This window comes from Neoarius graeffei, chromosome 27 (assembly GCF_027579695.1).
Source record: "Neoarius graeffei isolate fNeoGra1 chromosome 27, fNeoGra1.pri, whole genome shotgun sequence".
NCBI lineage: Eukaryota > Metazoa > Chordata > Actinopteri > Siluriformes > Ariidae > Neoarius > Neoarius graeffei.
The window spans coordinates 35,099,649-35,116,091 of record NC_083595.1 but is presented as its reverse complement, the minus strand read 5'-3'; the positions used below and the strand labels follow the sequence as shown (position 1 = coordinate 35,116,091).

The window sequence follows — 16,443 nt, the reverse complement described above, 5'->3', positions numbered from 1 at the left end:
GATACGCATGAGGTTTAAGATAACGTCTTATCAGTCATAGCAGAAATTTTAAAAATAGCATTGGGATGTGAGTAAAAATAGCATAAAAACTAGGGGTCGACCGATAATCGGCCTGGCCGATATATCGGGCCGATATTCTGCCTTTTTAGGGTTATCGGTATCGGCCATAATTTCCACCGATATGCCGATAACATGCCTTTTTCAGCCATTTCGTTCCTAACGCGACTGTCACTGCACGTCCTTTCCTGCACTCGCCTCTCCGAGTTCAAGAACACGGTCCCGCCCACCACAACATCTGATTTGTTTGGCACAAGAGATATAGCCAATCGACACGCGCAGCTAAACACTCTGAACTGTTTCAAGGCGCCCGTATCAAGGTAAGGACACGCTGCTTTTGCCGCAATAAGTCACAAACACACAAGTTGCAAAAGCACAACATCATTATATGTTTACATTCTTCATCCACTACTCATTAAAATTGTCCATTTGCATCTATGTAGCCAGGCAAACTTAGCTTACGGAAGGAAGCACTTGAATTAGCCTACAACCAACTAGTCTCGCTGAAACAGCATAACGTAGGCTGCAGTCATTTTTAAATCCCCGTCTGGAAACGTTGTGAATGTGTCAGTAGTTCTACTCGAACAGTAGAATGACAGCCGTACAGAGAGGCGGTCAAGGCAACTTTATAAAGCGCTGTTTGAACACTTAAACACGCCAGGTATGACTAGTAATTATAATTCTTGCGCAAGTGATTCTCCTCGCTAACGCTTCTGATTCGGAAAGCCGCTCCTAATAGGGAGTGATAGCCTACTTTACTGTATGTTTGATTTTACTTTTTAAAAAATGCTGCAGGCAGCTCCCTACACTTGATTTGTTATTTAAAAACAACTTGAAGTTGGTAAGTCTTACTTAGTTCTTAGTGTAAAAGAATCCAGAGTGTATTTTCATTTATTTTCCACTGAAAATGGTGAGCTGTAATATAGTAGGGAGTGATTTTATTTTTTTATTGGTGAATATTTATTTTATTATTTTATTTCTCATTTTATTCTAACTAATGTTTGACTTTATTGTACAAATGCTGCTGGCATCTCCCTGCACAAAATTTCATGTTCAATTTTACAATTAAACATACATTTCATGGATATGAAGGTCTTTATCAGTGTGTGCAATGTTTAATTTCATGTGAATTATAATGTTTACATTTATCGGTTGCACATATCAGTTATCGGCATCCCAATTCCATAATAATCGGTATCGGTATCGGCCCTGAAAAAAACATATCGGTCGATCCCTAATAAAAACAGCAATAAATATAAACAAAGCAGAATAAAGTCAAATTTGACAAACGGCACCGTTCCCCCCCCCCACCACCACCAAGTTCTCTTGAAACTTCTCTGGAAAACTTCTAACCTAAATACAATTTCCAAATAAGGGATTTTTTTTTTTTTGAAAACTGGTGGCAGCTCAGTGCATCAAAGCTTGCAGATCGAGTCTGAGCTACAGCTAAATCTTCTTAATAAACATCAAAATTTAAAAAATAAAATTAAAAAAGGGGGGAAATATGATCTCGTTTACTTTGATAAAACAACTAATTTTCTCTCAAAATGGTACAAAAAAAAATCAGGTCGTTAAATTAATTAAAAAAAAAAAAAGGTCACTCTTCAGCTACTAAAAACACTGTAGAATTGCATGATTAATTAAAAAAGGGGGAAAGTGGTTGATAAATTCCGCTTCTCCTTGGCTGGAGCTGCTATCCCCTCCACTAGTGAGCAGCCAGTGAAGAGTCTGGGGAAGCTGTTTGACGCGTCTCTGAAAGACACCACCGCCATTCAGAGGTCCAATAAAGAGTGGAAAGTTGGCTCACCAAGGTCGACAAGTCAGGCCTGCCAGGCAGATTTAAGGCCTGGATCTACCAGCACTCCATCCTACCGCGGGTTCTATGGCCTCTGCTGGTGTACTCAGTCCCAGTGTCAACAGTGGAGTCCCTGGAGAGGAAAATCACCAGCTTTCTCCGAAAATGGCTGGGCCTCCCTCACAGCCTCAGTAGTGCGGACCTCTATGGGACCAGCAACATCTTACAGCTCCCATTCAGTGGACTCACTGAAGAATTCATGGTGGTACACACAAGAGAAGCCCTTCAGTACAGGCGCTCCCGGCACCAGAAGGTGGCAACAGCCAGCATTGAGGTGCGAACAGGGAGGAAGTGGAGAGCGGAGAGAGCAGTGGAGGTGGCAGTCACGCCTCAGGCAGAAGGAGTTGGTGGGGACGGTAGCCATCAGGAGAGCCGGTTTGGGCTTTTTCCTCAAAGACCCAAGTGGGCAAGGCCCAAGGGAAGGAGAGACACCAGCTAATCCAGGAAGAGGTCAGAGCAGGTGTGGAGGAAGAGCAAGTGAGCAGAACAGGGGGGCTCAGGCAGCAGGGGGCATGGATAAAGTGGGAGGGTATCCTACAGCACAAGGTCACCTGGACAAACATCATGCAGGCAGACCTCCATCGCATTCGTGGGGCGGCATGGTGGTGTAGTGGTTAGCACGGTCGCCTCACAGCAAGAAGGTTCCGGGTTCGAACCCACGCTGTTTGCATGTTCTCCCCGTGTCTGCGTGGGTTTCCTCCAGGTGCTCCGGTTTCCCCCACAATCCAAAGACATGCAGCTAGGTTGACATGGTGTGGCCTTGGGCTGAGGTGCCCTTGAGCAAGGTACCTGACCCCTGACTGCTTCCCGGGCGCTCTGGTGTGGCTGCCCACTGCTCTGAGTGTGTGCGTTCACTGCTTCAGATGGGTTAAATGCAGAGGATGAATTTCACTGTGCATGTGATAAATAAAAGGTTTCTTCTTTCTTTCTTCTTCTTTCCTCGTCTAGGCTGTATATGATGCCCTACCAAGCCCAGCCAACCTCCATATGTGGGGCAAGAGTGAGACACCAGCATGCCAGCTACGCTCTGGAAGGGGATCCTTACAACACCTGCTGAGTAGCTGTCCAAAGGCCCTTGCAGAAGATCGCTACCGCTGGCGCCATGACCAAGTGCTGAAGGCGGTGGCAGAAAGCATATGCAATGCCATCACCCCTGGCAAACACCATCTTGCCCCGAAGAAAATTAACTTTGTCAAAGCTGGAGAGGAACCCTGCCGACAGCGAAGAACGAGGTCAGGGCTCCTCTACACAGCCTCTGATTGGCAGCTGCAAGCCGATCTGGGGAAACAGCTGAAGTTCTCTCAGCATGTTGCTACATTACCACTCCGGCCAGATATAATCATCTCCGAGGCAACAAAACAGCTGATTGTGCTCAAACTCTCAGTGCCCTGGGAAGACTGGATGGAAGAAGCAAATGAAAGGAAACGCGCAAAGTACCAGGAGCTGGTGGAGAAGTGCCGGGAAGGGGGCTGGAAGACTCATTGCGAGCCAATAGAGGTGGGCTGTAGAGGATTTGCAGGGCGTTCACTCTGCAAAGTCCTCAACCAACCGGGCCTAACAGGAGTGGCTAAGAAGAGGGCCATCCAATCCGTATGTGAAGCTGCAGAGAAGGCTACAAGGTGGCTGTGGAAAAAGAGGGCTGATCCATGGGTGGTTGCTGCTGGGACGCAAGCTGGGGTCTGACCAACCTCAGCTGGGTCGCCTGGGCGAGGGTGTCTGATGTTGAAAGACCCGAAACATCCAGTGACCCCAGGTTACATCACTAATGATGCGTCCCAGTGCATCCAGAGGATGCATCTTGCACATATTCTCTCTCCATCCAAAAATCTAATGTCTTATCAAACTGTCAAAACATTTCACACAAATACTAAAACATCAAGCAACACCTGAGTACATTTCCACACTGCTGAGGTTGAGAGACTAGGGTTGCGTTCACACGTGGTATTGAGTCCATCTGAACGGAACCCTGGTGTGGTGGCGTTCTCCTCGGTGGCAAGACAGAACACGAAACTGCACTTAGGTGAGGACCAAAACAAGCAGTCAACAACTGTCCGAGTGCGGCCGTCTCCATCCAATCCCAAGCAAGCTCGAGCATAGTTGGCTTGAAGTCTGAAAGTGATTCAACCCCTGAATCGACTCAGTTGGAGGAAGTGAACCAAACACACTGTGTATTTTGGGCTCTGTGGCGTTTTTCTGTTTACGGGAGCTGCTAAAGTCAGCAAGGAAGCAAAACCTGAGCCAAAGCACAGAGCTGCAGTGCTGCGTACACAGAAACATCTCAACCCATCAACACATTCTATATTACTGTCGTTTCACGTCGTAAACTGTCGCCTCAGTGTAAAAGTCTGTTTTCTGATTCATATTTACAATACCAGTCAAAAAAAGTCTTGACACACCTTCTAATTCAACGCTTTTTCTTTATTCTTATTGATTAAGACACATTTCATGTCTTAAAGTAATAATGGATGTCGTTTCTCTTTACGGAGTTGAGCGGTTCTTGATGTAATATGGATTACGATAGTTGTGGTGTTGAATAGGGCTATTTACTCCATTTTAATTATTGGATCTCAAAAGTATTAAGAAGGCAAGAAACTCGTCCATTGATTAACTTTTGACGAAGCACCTGTTAATCGAAAAGCATTCCAGGTAACGACGTCATGAAGCTGGTTAAGATAATACCAATAGTGTGCAAAGCATCATCAAGATAAACGCTGGATACATTAAAGAATCTAAATTATGAAACTTTTTTTTTTAAAAACCCTTTATATTTACCACATAATTCCAGATATTATTTCATAGTTTTGATGTCTTCAGTATTGTTCTTCAATGTAGCAAATAGTCAAAATACAGAAAAACCTATGAATGAATAGAGCAGTGGTGTCCAAACCATGCCTCAACGCTCGATTTGCCCAACCAAGACGATCGGGCAGAAATATTTTAGCGAGTTAGGCCCATTCGGGTACACCTCTGGTCAGCTTCTTGAAGCACAAAAATGATTTTCGAGTGAGTACATTACAAAAAAACAAGACGTATTAACCAGCATCCTCGCCTCCCTGGCGATCGCCGTTTTGTATTTTTGCTTCCCGAATTGTAATGGCGATTCTGATTGGCGTGCGCATTTGTGCTTTTCATCACTACGAGTGGTCGCTGGTGCCCTCTATGGCTTCCCGGGTTGACTTCAGGCCGTCCACATATACAGGGGGCTGCAAAAGTAGGCATACAGTAATAAACAAAAACGGTCGCACAAAACGTTAGTATTAAATGAAACCTAGCACCACTATTATAATACTGGAATAATCCTTACTGTATACCTACTTTTGCAGCCCCCTGTATATGTAAAAAAAAAAAGCTAGTGGTGAGTGCATTCGATGAATGGAAAGACGTGCTTTTGTGTCTCAAATACTAAGCCACACTGTAAAGGTTGTTTAATTTCCTCCTAAATGCAACGGCAAACTGAATAAGACAGTATGCAGGCTTTCGTCTAAACAGGGGAACAGGGGCGCTGCGCCCTCTTACTCTCGGCGTGCGCCCCCTTACCGACTCCGTGAAAACATCCCAGCAACACTACGTGACAATGTGTCTGATCATCAAATATGTTATAATTGCTCCAAAAATATTCCAATCATAGTAGATACACCGCCAGACGGTGCAAAAACAATCCGAATTGGCGTTTTCCAGACTGAGGCGCCATGTTGTTTACTTGTCGCGGCTGCTCTCGCGAGATTTGACATGGGTTACATATAGGGCTGTAACAATACACCCAACTCACGATTCGAATCGCGATTTTTGACCCACGATTCGATACGCCCACGATTTTTTTAAAAATGTTTTTTAAAGTAGTAAATTTGACTTAACATTTACTTACTTACATTAACTGTTTAATAACAAATAATTCAGACCACTGCAGAGAATGAGTAATATGTATGCAAAAATGAACAAATGTATATCCAAAGATTGTTTCATTTCTCAAAATAATACTGTTGAGCCGGAAGCTCTGTTTTTTTCGGTTCTGAAAAAGTCATTTTTCCAAATCGTGTAAATCCGTTAAGATTTTTTTGGGGGGGTGGCTCTCTTACTGTCTCACTTTCATAGGGCCAATGATTTTCTGTGATCGCGGAAAACCGATGGAAATTACGGAATTTTTATGGTGAAACATTGCTCGCGTGTCAAAATGTAACTGCCGCAGAAGGCTTCCGCCCAAGCAGACATGCCTTCAGTGTTGCCAGATATTGCTAACATTTTCCACCCCAAAATATGTTCAAAACCAGCCAAAAAGCACCTAAACCTGCCCAATCTGGCAACACTGCATGCCTTTCCGGTCAAGTGATTGTGATTGGCTTGTGGCACACCTAGCCAGCCAACGAGCTGCTTGTTTACAGATTCGCTCCCCGCGTCGCAACCAGAACGGCGACCGCTTAAAAGAAATGAATGCTCTGCCAGTGGCGAGTGTGGACGTTGCGTGACTCGCAGAAGATTGTCACAGGTCGGCGAAAAAACGACTTACTAATAGATATAAAAAAATAAAAGTAATTTAAGTAAGTTTAAAATGTAATTTAAATAAAAAGTCAAGTATTCATAAATTGAAGTTTGGAAGCACCTCTGTTTTTGGGCTGAGGAGAAGTTTGAAAGGGTGTACCGCGATTCTGCCTTCTTGTATCGCGATACGGATCGTGGCTCTGCGTATCGCGATTTCGATTTCGATACGCATATCGTAACAGCCCTAGTTACATACAAGGTCAGCTGACTTGTAGAGTGAGATTTCTCGAGACTGAATGACCTTTCACCCACTGGCGCGGGAGCTTTTGACAGAAGTAGTTTGCGAGTTGTTTTTGTTAACGCTTGGGCATTTAAAGATGTCATCCCGCGGCACGAAACAGAAGAAAGCCAAAGACTGTCCGGGGCAGAAGAAGATTACTTCTTTCTTTTTCAATGTTGACAGACAATTTGTTACAATTTCCCTCTCGGACAGCCTCAGAATGTCCCATTGGAGCATTTTTCAAAGGCTTTGCACGGCGGGGGGGGGGGGACAACCAGCACCATCCCCCCCCCCCCCGCGCTCCCTCGCCATGGTGAGCGCCCTCATACTAAATTTTTCTAGAAAAAACCCTGGTATGGCAGTACAGACTAGGGCTGAACAATATATCGTTATCGTATCTATATCTAGATATGAACATTCAAGATATTAATATTGAAAAAGCAATGATATAGATTTCCCCTCCCTGCGCTCGCCCTACATGTACAGCTCTGGCAGTCACAACAAACATCATTTTGACGATTGCCCTTGAATGCACCGCTAAGGCCAGCCAACCACAAACCTTATTTCATGCTTGCTGTGGATCGACAGCTGAAGCCAACCAATGACAAACATATGAGGGCGGGAGACGGACGGACGGACGGACGCGCGCGAACGAACGAACGAAAGGATAATGCGGCCGGTGGCGGTGCAGAATCTGACTTGGTGCCAAAAAATAAATCATCCTCCATTACTTGAAGGTATTTTGGATTCAAAAAGGACGATGTTAACCAGAGTGAGGTGTTGCGCAGGTCGTGCTTAGCAAAAATTGCGACGAAGCAAGGTAGCACGACAAACATGTTTCACCACCCGAAACACCACCATTGCGTGCTGCACGAAGAGTGTACGACAATGAGAGAAACACCGGGGACTTCTCAGTCAGCCCAAAAGAAGCCAAAGCAAAGTTTGATTGCTGATGCGTTCAGTAGCGTTACACCGTACGAGTCGACGTCCACCAGACAAAGAAATTACAGACGCTACAACATACCACATCGCAAAAGACATGGTACCTGTGTACACAGAGGGCTTTAAAAAAAAATGGTTCGGACGCTGGACAAACGTTATAAATAACTTATGTAATTATAATTTATGTTAATGTTGATGACTGGCAGTGAGTTCTTAAAAATAAAACTGCACTTTCCACATTTTTTTGTATTATGATGTTTTTATTTTTCTGAAAAATGCTTGGTTTTCACCAAACCCGTACTCATATCGTATCAATATCGAGATATGGACAAAAGTTCATATCGTTCAGCCCTGGTACAGACTCCCGTTTTATAATGTTTGTAGTTTTATAATTCATCTTTGCGATATCGCTAGTCATTGTTATCGGCAAAACAAAGTGTGTTTTGTGTCCTGAACTCTATTTTAAAAGACGTATTATGTACTAGTACCGTACATAGCTTTTTTTTTATTTTTCTTTCCTTTTTTATTCTAATTTTTTTCTTTTTTCTGTGTTTGATGTTTGAGTGTTTTAGTCCGCCGGTTGTGGTGCAGCTCCGGACCCAGTTTTGGGCGTCGGTTCCCGCCAGGCCTTGGTTCGCTGTGGGTGATGCCTGTGCTCCTTGCTATGGACTGCAGTGAGCCCGTTGCTCATTTTAACATCGCGGTCATCCAGCGATCTGTGCTTTAACGCTTGGCGTGATGTTCCGAGCGATGTTGCTCGGTGGCGTCGCGGTGACTGTGCAGGCGGTTTGGGACGTACCAGCGCGCTGCGTGGCGGTGCTTCTGTGCTCGCTTTGTGGATCCATGGCGTGGTGTTCGAGCGATGTTGCTGGCGGCGTCACGGCGGCTGTGCTGGAGATGTGGGACTTGTTTTCGTGTGCCTTTTGGTGGGACTGTGGCTGCTACACCACTGAAATGACATCCTGACCTCTATTTGGTGGACTTTTTTTTTTTGCCTATTATTGTAAAGCGACCTTGGGTTTTGAGAAAGGCGCTATATAAATTGAACATAATAATAATAATAATGCATATTGATTTATATTTTTAATGTTTTCAGGGCTTGTCTTGTTCTTCTGTCGCAGAAATAAATGTTTAAAAAAAAAAAAAGATACTTTTGTCTAAATGACTCAATCATACCCCGAAGAAACATACCAGTATTGCCTTGAACCGTGGACTTGAAACCTTGCCGAAATACGGCAAAATCTTAGGGCAAAAGGAAATTCAAGGAGGGAAATACCTCAGTATTTCTGAACTGGCAGATTCTACCGTAACTCGATCCATTAACCACTTGCCCACAAAATAAGAAATTTTTCTTGTCCTTTTTTCAGTGAGGTAATATTTTCAAGATTGAAAATATGGTATTTGGTCTTCTAAAACAGCACGTCATTTAAAAATACACCGAGTATATCAATAAAAGATTTTTAAAGAATAAAGTTCTATTTCTTTGACATATCTGACAGACATAACTCCCATTTTAAAAATCACTTTCATTATCCCTGTTGCTATCGTCAGTGAATTTCTGTCAGATGGCCTGACGATAGACTCAGCCATTATGGATCTTTGGTAGTTAGCGTGTGGAAGCAGGCTTTATCATTTTTGGGTGTCAACAGATAGAGTTGAAATAGATTAACAGCGAAAAAACTATTTCGGTCACGAGAGAAGCCCACGGTTATTTTTTAAAAATGCTATCGTCAGTCTGTCAGTCAAATGCACCTGACGATAGCAAAATTCAAGCCCTCACCACGCACATGTTGACTAATGCAAAGAGGAAATTCTACTGCGCATGATTTTTGTGACAGCAGACATTTACTTCCGGGCAAGACTTGGAGTTCTGACAGCTAGATTTCATCAAATAAATCAAGGTAAGATTTTCTGTCAGCTATCCCGACGATAGAAATTTTTGACGACAGAAACATTGAGAATATATTTGTGCATTCATATTAGGGCTGTAACGATATGCGTATCGAAATCGAAATACGCAGAGCCACGATCCGTATCGCGATACAAGAAGGCAGAATCGCGGTACACCCTTTCAAACTTCTCCTCAGCCCAAAAACAGAGGTGCTTCCAAACTTCAATTTATGAATACTTTATTTAAAATTACATTTTAAACTTACTTAAATTACTTTTATTTTTTTATATCTATTAGTAAGTCGTTTTTTCGCCGACCTGCGACAATCTTCTCCGAGTCACGCAACGTCCACACTCGCCACTGGCAGAGCATTCATTTCTTTTAAGCGGTCGCCATTCTGGTTGCGACGCGGGGAGCGAATCTGTAAACAAGCAGCTCATTGGCTGGCTAGGTGTGCCACAAGCCAATCACAATCACTTGACCGGAAAGGCATGCAGTGTTGCCAGATTGGGCAGGTTTAGGTGTTTTTTGGCTGGTTTTGAACATATTTTGGGGTGGAAAACGTTAGCAATATCTGGCAACACTGAAGGCATGTCTGCTTGGGCGGAAGCCTTCTGCAGCAGTTACATTTTGACACGCGAGCAATGTTTCACCATAAAAATTCCGTAATTTCCATCTGTTTTCTGCGATCACAGAAAATCATTGGCCCTGTGAGAGTGAGACAGTGAGAGAGCCACCCCCCCCCAAAAAAAATCTTAACGGATTTACACGATTTGGAAAAATGACTTTTTCAGAACCGAAAAAAACAGAGCTTCCGGCTCAACAGTATTATTTTGAGAAATAAAACAATCTTTGGATATACATTTGTTCATTTTTGCATACATATTACTCATTCTCTGCAGTGGTCTGAATTATTTGTTATTAAATAGTTAATGTAAGTAAGTAAATGTTAATAAGTCAAATTTACTACTTTAAAAAAACATTTAAAAAAAAATATCGTGGGCGTATCGAATCGTGGGTCAAAAATCGCGATACGAATCGAATCGTGAGTTGGGTGTATCGTTACAGCCCTAATTCTTATTTAAATTTTTCTGGAGGAAAACTATCGCAAGTTGAGATAAATCAGAGCCGCTTGCGACCCTTTCAGCCGACGGGCCATTTCAATGTGTTATTTCCCCGCGAAAGTGACACAGTCGTGTCTATCGTCACTGTTCTGACAATTATTGTTGATATTTCAATTTTGAAAATAAATTCTCTTTATTTCAATATTTTATTTTATTTGGTTCTAGTGATGAGGTATTTAATATTACTAAATTTGTCAGATTAATAATGTAAGAAACAGTTTTGTTGCTATTGTCATCTAGAGTGTCTGTCAGAATATGATGGTAGACGTTAGTTAACCCCGCCGACAGTAGTCGGAGGGGTTATTATTTTCACCTGCGTCAGTCCGTGTGTGTGTGTGTGTGTGTGTGTGTGTGTATCTGTCTGTCTGTCTGTCTGTGTGTCTGCAAGATATCTCAAGAACCAATGGATCGATTTGGACCAAATTTTGTACGTGTTGCCAATCACCCAGGAAGGAAACCATTAAATTTTGGAGGTCAAAGGTCAAGGTCATGGCAGAACTTCGAAATTTTCGCCCAATGTATTTTAATAGGGAAAAGGCGGGGTTTGCACTCGTTAGAGTGTCCCTGTCTAGTTTGTCAGGTTTTGATGATAGGAACCGATGTGTTTCTATTGTCATTTAGCATGTCTGTCATGTCAGGCTTTTATTAATTAGTTACCAGGACTACTGTCCTAAAATTTACTGTGAATGTCCAAGACCCCAAATGCTACAAGAAAAACTTAATAGAATGATCAAAATAATCAATTCAGCAATTTAAGGAGATGGGACTTAACTGGCTTCTGTTATGGTAGAATCTGCCAACTCTCTCTCCCGCCCCACCCACACACACTTTTGAGCGCCCTTAATTACGTGCAGTGTGAAACTAAAGCAAACCAAAACCGCAAACAAATCACAAGTATCAATTTCGGTCCGATTCTCAGAAAGCTAATGAACTAACAGGTGTAAAAGCACTTAAGTCTTACTCTACTGGTGCAGCCAGCTCACTGTAAAGAGTGGCGTAAATTCTTCTCCTCAAACACTGAACTTCGTCAGTGTTTTAGATTGAAAACGCAAATCCATTCATCTCTTAATTGATCACAACTTGTATATTCAGCATAACTCATTTAAAAGGGTAATAAATGCTACTTTGTTACCTCCGCCAAGGAGGTTGTGTTTTCGGTAGCGTTGGTTTGTTTGTCTGTTAGCAACATTACGGAAAAAGTTACGAACGGATTGCTCTGAAATTTTTTTCCAGAGGTGTGAGTGGGCACAAGTAACAATCCATTACATTTTGGCGGTGATCCGGATCACCTTCTGGATCCCGGAATTTTTGAAAGGATTCTTGGCGGAGGTCTGTGCTCTCCGAGTGCTTTTCTAGTTTGCTTCTGATGCTGTGAGCAGCCATGTTGACTTGACGTCACTCTGTAAACGGGAAGGAAGTAGCAGCTGAGAAGACGACCTCAGGATGACGTCGAGGAGCCATTTTCTTTGGCTTTAGCTGGTTGAAGGTTGAAAATAAGTTGCCGTGGTGATTTGAATGCAGCCCAAGTTGCTTCTAGATGTGAAAGTGTGTGTGTGGAATCCGATCCAAGGTGCATTCCTTCTTCATTCCCAGTGTTCCCAGGACAGGAACACTCAGATCCACCAAGATAAACTGGCTGCTGAAAATAACTAAATGAAGTCACTCCTTAGCTGATGTCAAGTTCTGTTCAGTTGCATAATTAGTTCATTTGCTCCCCATTTGTCCGAAATCAAAAAAGTTGAGGAGGGGAAAAAAAAAAAAAAAAAGAAAGAAAGACACCAAATACTGAAATATCCGCAGCATCTGAGCTACTCATTCTGGTTAGTGCCAGGATCAGACATGATATTTTTGTCTTTTACTGACGGTCACCAGGTCAGATCAGGCAATCACAGTGCCAAAAATTCTTGCCATGTCTTAGTCGGGACACTGGCAACACTACACCCATCATCGGTCATGTTGTCGAGAACGGTCAAGAAAGGGTCAATCACTTACAAATACATCAGAGGAGTTTGCAAACGAGGTGAGAAAACAGAAAAGATTCTGATATACTCGACTTTTTGTCTCGGCGTCATGGGGCGTCCCGGAAGCCACATCACCACTCTTAGATGATACAAAACAACAACGCATGATCATGGAGAAGCCATGGCCTAATAGTTAGAGAAGCTAGGTTGGGACCAAAAGGTCACCGGGTCGATTCCCTGGACCAGCAAGAATGACTGAAGTGCCCTTAACCAAGGCATTTAGAACCCCCAAGTGCTCCAGGTATACTGCACGTTTCTCTGGATAAAAATGTCTGCTAAATGCCTGTAACGTAATGTAATGTAATCAAATCATTGCTCCTGAGATTTGTATTTTGGGTCAGCCGTGTCAAAATTATGCTGAATAAAACATGACTCTTGGGCATGGCATCTTGGTTCTCAGGGAGAGCGTTCAGACATCCTGAGCACGGTCAATCGTTTGTGGTTTAAAAAGCATGATAATAAAGGAATGACAGCCGATCTTGACTTGCTAGGCTTTTCGTCTCGGCGTCATGGGGCGTCCCGGAAGCCACATCACCACTCTTAGATTATACAACACATGATCACGGACAAGCCATGGCTTAAAAGTTAGAGAAGCTGGGTTGTGACCAAAAGGTTGCCGGGTCGATTCCCTGGACCAGCAGGAATGGCTGAAGTGCCCTTAACCAAGGCATTTAGAACCCCCAAGTGCTCCAGGTATACTGCACGTTTCTCTGGATAAGAGCGTCTGCTAAATGCCTGTAACGTAACGCAATCATCTCATTATCTCTAGCCGCTTTATCCTGTTCTACAGGGTCGCAGGCAAGCTGGAGCCTATCCCAGCTGACTACGGGCGAAAGGCGGGGTACACCCTGGACAAGTCGCCAGGTCATCACAGGGCTGACACATAGACACAGAAAACCATTCACACTCACACCTACGGTCAATTTAGGTGGTGCTTACATTAGACCGTATCCGTCTCGTTTTCGTTGCGGATGCACCGTCCGTGCACATTAAAACGCCGGGAAACGACTCCACAGGCGGAACAATTTGAATCCGCCAGGGCCCACGTATTCAACCCAGTTCGTATCTGATCCGGTGCTGTGTAAACATTGAGGAACGAGGAAACGCAGTGCTGAGCTCTAGCTGACGTCGTCATTGGACAACGTCACGGTGACATCCACCTTCCTGATTCGCTGGCGTTGGGATCACGCACACAGCGGCTCAGTCCTGAATCACTGCTCGTGCGCTCTGTGAGCTGCGCAGGGCCGGAGTGCGCACCCTCCAGAGGGCACTCGCTGTTCAGGGCGGAGTGATTTGGAGCGCAGGAGGAAGCGCTGAGCCGCACTGAGGTTTATTTACACATTTCAACTTATTTACCTCCTTCAGGCGCTTAAACTCAGTGAGAACATGAACATCACAGCCAGGTGTGTTTATCTGCTGGAGAAGGTGTTCGCTTGCCATCCTTCCACTTGCAAGTGGTGAGTGACTTGCGCATGCCCGATATGCACCGGGATCATGTGACGTGCCGTCTAATTAGTCATGTGATTAGCGTATCCATGTATTGGTGTTGCTGTGTGCACGCGAATCGTTTTAAAAACGTTAATCTGATGATCCGCTGATACGGTCTAATGTATACACCACCTTAGAGTCACCAGTTAACCTAACCTGCATGTCTTTGGACTGTGGGGGAAACCGGAGCACCCGGAGGAAACCCACGCGGACACGGGGAGAACATGCAAACTCCGCACAGAAAGGCCCTCGCCGGCCACGGGGCTCGAACCCGGACCTTCTTGCTGTGAGGCGACAGCGCTAACCACTACACCACCGTGCCACCCCGTATGCTGAATTAACGCTGTCTGGAATACAGGCAGAATAAAACATGACTCTTGGGCATGGCATCTTGGTTCTCAGAAGAGCGTTCAGACATCCTGAGCACGGTCAATCGTTTATTTAAAAAGCAAGATAATAAAGGAAAGACAGCTGATCTTGACAGGGCGAGGAGAGATTTCAGTGGCTGGAGCTCGCAGTCTGCAGCTGCCATTAACCACCGAGGCCAAAGTCAACAAGCCGCACTGCTGCAGCCTCGGTCTTCTCCAGCTCACCTCACTGACACACAGCTCCACAAGGGTTCAGCACAAGGGGTTCAACACTGCCAACCCTCTCGCTCAACTTTCTTTAATAAGGAAACTCAACTCCGGACGTGAAAATGGGCCAAACCTTTAGAGAAAAAGGAAAAAAAAAAAGTTTGCATAGTTGTACAGAGAGTTTAAGTTCTGTTCCCTTCCCCCTCCAGCCCCGCCCCCTCTCTGTGTGTGTGTGTGTGTGTGTGTGTGTTACAGGCCTGTGACTGAGACAGCTGGCAACCATTACACACCACACAGCAAGCTAGCTCACACACAAATGTAGACATTACACTATACAGGCAAAACAGTCCAGAAGTAAACAAAAACAATAACGTAAACATGCATATAGAAATATCTGGATATTTCAGAGAAATCACCATGGAGATGGACTCCATTATTATTATTATTATTAGCTAGCTACGCTAATATATATATATACACACACACACACACACACAAGTTCGCTAATAGTCTAGTCGTAAATATCAACGAATCTGAGCTAAACCTCGGATTTCTAGCACTTGGGGTGAAATTTGCTTCAGATCAGAGGATTAAACAGAAACTCTTAGCTAAGTTAGCCAAGCTTGCTAACTCCAGAGCACACAGGTTAGCTAGCAGGGCTGTTAACGTGGATAACTCACAACCAACCGAACACAACGTTACACCGACATGTTTATAAAACTACCCTGACAAATATTAACGTCATTACTTTTGGGTTAACATTCGACAACATTTAGGTAAAAAAAAAAAAAAATGGAATAAGATGTCCAGCCAATCGCGCTGTATTAATTAACTCCTAAGCAGCTTGTTTCTTCTTTTAGCTCATGCTAGCTTGTTAACTTGTTTTCGAGCTAATCAGGAAGTCCTCCTCAATGACTTCTAAGCTGCTCCAGCAATAAAAACAACGCGAGCTATCAAATCAGACTCCTGCGTTCCGAAGAACAAATAAATAATCACAACTGCAGCTCATTAGTCGATCGGTGTTAATCTGGGAAAAACGCTCCAGTTCATCAGGGTGAGATTATAAACGCGTTAGCTCAGTCGGATGCTAGGCTTGCTAACTAGCTGCTCATGCATTAGATTAGCCAAGCTGTCTGAACTCATCTCCAGGGCAGCTTTCATGAGAATGCAGAATTTCACTTTAAACCATAAATAAACAAAATGTCGGCTCATGCAGCGAAGACGATAATGTGCTCATATATCGTATGTTTTGGCGAGTTAGCAAGCTAGTTAGTGAATCCATCAGAAAACTCACCTCGACCGCAGACAACAGAGTCTCGTCGTTAAGTTCGACTCCAGATTTATTTGGGGGGGAGAAAAAAAAATCACTCAAAGATTCAGTGCTGTAAAATCAAACTGATGTGTTATTGATGGGAAATAGAACAACAAGCCTCCATCCAGAGCTCCAGGAACATGCTAACGTGCTAATTGGCTCAAATCGGGAAAACAACCTCAGAACGATTTTCAACGAGAGGGCGTGGCTTTGATCACGGTAACGCCCATTCTTCGATCTGATTGGTTAATCCATTGAAGCTTCCCGCCTGATCTCCTCGAGTAAACGCCCACCGGACAATGTGATTGACTGGTTTGGTGATGAACATTCTCTTATTGGTTCTGAGCTCAACCACATCAATTTTTTTTTCTTGCTTGAAGAAATAAACACAGCTGCAGATGTTCCAGACATCTGTATGATGA

General features: G+C 43.8%; 1 protein-coding gene across 1 annotated transcript in view; it reads right to left on the bottom strand.

Moving 5' to 3' along the window:
- Nucleotides 1-16,212, bottom strand: part of sin3ab (SIN3 transcription regulator family member Ab) — an 81,080-nt gene extending 64,868 nt beyond the window's left edge. The window contains exon 1 of the mRNA XM_060911962.1: nt 16,004-16,212. The gene's annotated coding sequence lies outside the window, so the exon portion shown is untranslated. The remainder of the gene's footprint in view (nt 1-16,003) is intronic.
- Between the last annotated feature and the right edge of the window lie 231 nt (nt 16,213-16,443).